Source organism: Myotis lucifugus, unplaced genomic scaffold (genome assembly GCF_000147115.1).
Source record: "Myotis lucifugus unplaced genomic scaffold, Myoluc2.0 scaffold_119, whole genome shotgun sequence".
Lineage (NCBI taxonomy): Eukaryota > Metazoa > Chordata > Mammalia > Chiroptera > Vespertilionidae > Myotis > Myotis lucifugus.
In genome coordinates this window covers 1,793,117-1,797,788 of record NW_005871167.1, presented here as the reverse complement: position 1 = coordinate 1,797,788, position 4,672 = coordinate 1,793,117, and positions in this window count along the sequence as shown.

Sequence of the window (4,672 nt, the reverse complement as noted above, 5' to 3'; positions counted from 1 at the left end):
GATCAGCTGCCTCCCTACAAGTCCCACTAGGATCGAGCCCATCTCAGGCAATGTGGCTTGACTGGATCAACCTGGACCTTTCAGTTAGCAGGCTGATGCTCTATCACCTGAGCAAACCTGGCTAGGGCCAAGGATATTTTTCATTGATTTTTAGAGAGAGTGGAAAGAGGGGAGAGACAGAGAGAAACATGATGTGAGAGAGACCCATCGATTGGTTGCCTCCTGTATGCGTCCTCACCAGGGCCAAGGATGAAGCCGCAACTGGTATGTGCCCTTGACTGGAATCGAATCCGGGACCCTTCAGTCTGCAGGCTGACGCTCTATCCATTGAGCCAAACCAGCTAGGGCTACATCACTATTTTTATTTTTATTTTTTTTAAAAATATATTTTATTGATTTTTTACAGAGAGGGATAGAGAGTTAGAAACATCGATGAGAGAGAAACATCGATCAGCTGCCTCCTGCACACCTCCCACTGGGGATGTGCCCACAACCAAGGTACATGCCCTTGACCGGAATCGAACCTGGGACCCTTAAGTCCGCAGGCTTGACGCTCTATCCACTGAGCCAAACCGGTTAGGGCTACATCACTATTTTTAATGGCTCAAAGCATCCCACTGATTTTGAATCAAGGTAGTCAATCAGACAGACTGCAACTCCACATTCTCTCCTAGAAAACCTGAGAATGCTCTTATTTAAATCAATATGAGTGACCTTCTCTTATCTGCAACCATGTTATCTATGTCTAAGAAGTATGGGTGTAATATATTTAACTTATCTTTTGTTGGTGGACAAGCTGAATTGAACTCCACCCAGCTAAATGTGTATGTGAAGTTTTGATTATTTCCTTTTGAGAATTTCCTAGAAGTATACGTACTTAGTCAAAGTATTTACACATTTTAAGGATGTTGATACACAGTTCTAAAATGCCTGGAGGAGAGGAAAGATGTACCAGTTTCTATTCCCACCTGCAATACCTGTTCACCGAACTCTTGTCCAACACATATTATTTTCTTTCTAATCTTTGCCAATGTAATAGGCATTGAATATGCTATTTATATTTATCATGAATGTGGCTGAACATACCTGTTTATTGGCCATTTTATATGTACCTTTTGATATATACTTTCTATTTTTGTTACTCTTGCCAATTTGTGAGGTTTTAAATGATTAACATCCATACCTACCTTGTCATCTTCCTTCCCAGCTCTGCCTCCTATCAAAACTAACTTATATGCTTGGTTTATGCACTCATCTCCTATTTCTTTAGGAATTCATTGTTATCCTCTTTCCTGCCAGTATCTGTAACTCTGGCTACCATTTTCCCCTCTTGCACTAAGAAACATCACTAAGTCTCTTCTTCTTAAAGAAAAGCTCCAAGTCTTTTTCTTTCACTTGCTGTTCTCCTCTGGCCACTGACCTTTCCCTTTTTCTTTACAGCTCCAGAGACCTTAAGGATTATGAACAGTGCCTTATGTGTCATAGATGCTTAATAAATATATAAACTTCTTGAAAGAACTGTCTTCACATGCTGCACCCACTTCATTACTCTCTCCAACTCACCACAGACTTACTTTAAGCTCTTCAATGCCTTCTTTATTGCAAAGATTTCAATATCAGAATTATATCATATATACACATATTTGTGAAAAAAAGGAAGGATAGCTCTAGCTGGTTTGGCTCAGTGGATAGAGCTTCGGCCTGTGGACTGAAGGGTCCCGGGTTCGATTCCGGTCAAGGGCACATGCCCGGGTCTCGGGCTCAATCCCCGGTAGGGGGCATGCAGGAGGCAGCGGATCCATGATTGTCTCTCATCACGGATGTTTCTCTCCCTCTCTCTGAAATCAATAAAAATATATTTTAAAAAAAGGATACGAGATGGGTTTTCCCCAATAAACTATGTAAAGAATATTCATGCAGAGAAAAAACTGATAGGTAACCCATGAAAATTTTACGTTACTTCTGGGTAGTTAAATGGTGAGTTTTCGTTTTTCTTTTAAAATTTTTCCCCACAACTTTAAGAGCAAGAATACTTTGCTTTGACATCAGACGACATTACAATGTACATTAGGAATTCTCAACTTACATTTTCTAAAAGGAGGCAGAAAACGAGAAGTGACAGGGGGAGCTGTGGGCCACACCTCCTTTCCCCGCGAGGCTCAGCACGAGAGGGCGTGGCCCGCCGGGTCCCGGGCCGGCGCTCCCGCGGGCCAGGCCGGGACGACCTCCGATTAGCACCACCGCCTCTTAAAAGGGCCGCTTGCCCCTCCGCGCCTCCCAAACACTCGGGCATCTCAGCCTATGGCTCACTACCCCACTCCGCGGGTACCGTCCATCGCCTCGGGTTGCCCTGGTAACAGGCAGCGGACCCAACACGTTTCTCAAGACTCTACCCAGAATGCTGTGCACCTTCCGCATTCACTTCCGGCTCGGAGGGCTAACTCCTCCGGAAGTAGATGCCGGTAATTCCCAGCCTGGTATTCGGCTGCGGGAGGGGCTCCCGCTGAGGGCGCCGGGCTGTTCTGTGCCTTCCCAGCTTCCGAGATGGTGGGAACGTTCGGGAAGGCTGTAATCTCACCCAATTTGTTAGACTAGATAAATGGATCATCTGTTAATTATGAACAAGCTGAAAGGCGTAAAGCACTTTAAAACGCTTTGCAGTGTCATTTGTTGCTGAGGTATATTTAGAGAACTTTAAACAACTTACTTCCTATAAAAACAATTAGTTTGGCTTTAGAAGATAAAGGCAAGCTAAGCAAAACAAACCCAAACCCAGATCGTACCATACCCATCAGAACCAACCACTATGGACACTTTGGAGCAGTCTTCCAGGAGGAATCCCGTGTGTATGTTGTTTTGTAACTTAAAAACTTTTATGAACACATTTAATTGAGAAAAGACACTTAACACCATGGCTGCATGTATTCCATTGTACCTCATGTGGGACATGTAAACTTTTGATCCTTTTTTGCTTTTAATTAGTGCTGCAATCCAGAAATGAAAATCCTTAGAGCCAAATCTTGGCCCATACTCTCATTTCTTTGCGGTAATTATTTTTCTTTTTTAAGTTAGTCATTGGCATTTCCCTATCTTTCCTCGAATGCCCATTCCACCCCCATGTCTTTATACTGTAAGTGGAGAATTTACACACACGGCATCCAAAGCCTACTCAATTTTTAAAGTTTTAATTTTCTGATTATAAAGGTAATACGTGCTTATTGTAGAACATTGGGAAAATTCAGAAGAACATAATAAATAATATAACACCGGACAACTACTGATTATATTTTTTTGGCATAAATTATTCTAGGTTTCTCTCTGCTGCCTTCAGAATGAATATTGAAAACGTGTTTGCTAATTTGGTAGGGAAAGAGTCGTTTTTTAACTTGCATTTCTTTGCTTATTCATGTAGCTGAATAATATTTCAAATGTTTATAGGCCGGCCCTGGCCTGTGTGGCTCAGTAGGGTGGGCGTCGTACTGTGCACCAGAAGGTTGCTGGTTCAATTCCTGGTCGGGGGCACGTGCCCAGGTTTCAGGCTCAGTCCACGGTGGGGGCATGAGGGAGGCAGCCGATTGATGTGTCTTTCTGACATGGATGTTTCTCTCTCTCCTTCTCCCTTCTCTCTCTCTCCCTGAAAAAAGGGTTAATAGAAATAGTTTAAAAATTTGTTTATAGGCTATGGTCCATTTCAAGCCCATTTTCTCTAGCTGGCCTCCCTTGAGTTTTCCATACTGAACACACTAATTTGTAATGATCTAGTTTTGCATATATATGTGTTTCGCTCCATAACTAGATTGGAAGCTGGTTGTGTGGTCCTGGATAAATTATTTAGTTTTACCAAGCCCACTTTTCTTATTGGCAAAATAGTGATAATAATACTTGCCTTGCTGGGTTGTAGTGGGAATCAGAAATAATGTTACCAAGGTGAGCTCAATAAAAAGTGGATTTCTAAAAACGTACAGCTTTAGCATTCTAGTACACAAGAGGTGTTCATGTTTTTATAATATTTCAAATGAATAAACAATCCTAGCATCCCATCCAGTTTAGATATTTATTAAGCATCTATGACACATAAGGCACTGTTCATAATCCGCAAGGTCTCTTGAGCTTTTATTATTTAGATACGTTTCTCAGATAAACCATAATATCTTCTTCAACCTCAGCAATTCTCTTATTATTCTGTTTCTGCCACCATGCCTTACTCATCATAATAGGTGCTGAATAAATGTGTGAGCTGAACTAAGTAATTAATTAGTTAATGTTTAGAGAGAGAAAGAAAGGGGGAGAGAGAAAGAGAAACATCCACCTGTTGTCCCACCCACCCATGCATTCACCCTTGATCCCTGCATGTGCCTCCACCCGGATCACACCCGCAACCTGCAACCTTGACGTATGGGGACAAGGCTCGAACAAGGCTGACCCGAATAATTTAGTGTGAAAAGGAAACTCACATAAATTAAAATCTGATAGGCTGCAATGAAAGCCATAACAGGTACAAAGTATTTTGCATATTGGGAGATAAGGAGAGGTTAACCTTTAAAAAATCCTCACCTGGAGCCAGCTGCTGATATGTTGTTTTTTAAAAATTGATTTTAGAGGGAGTGGAAGGGAAAGAGAAAGAAACATCCATCGGTTGCTACCCCTACGCACCCCGATCAAATCCACAACC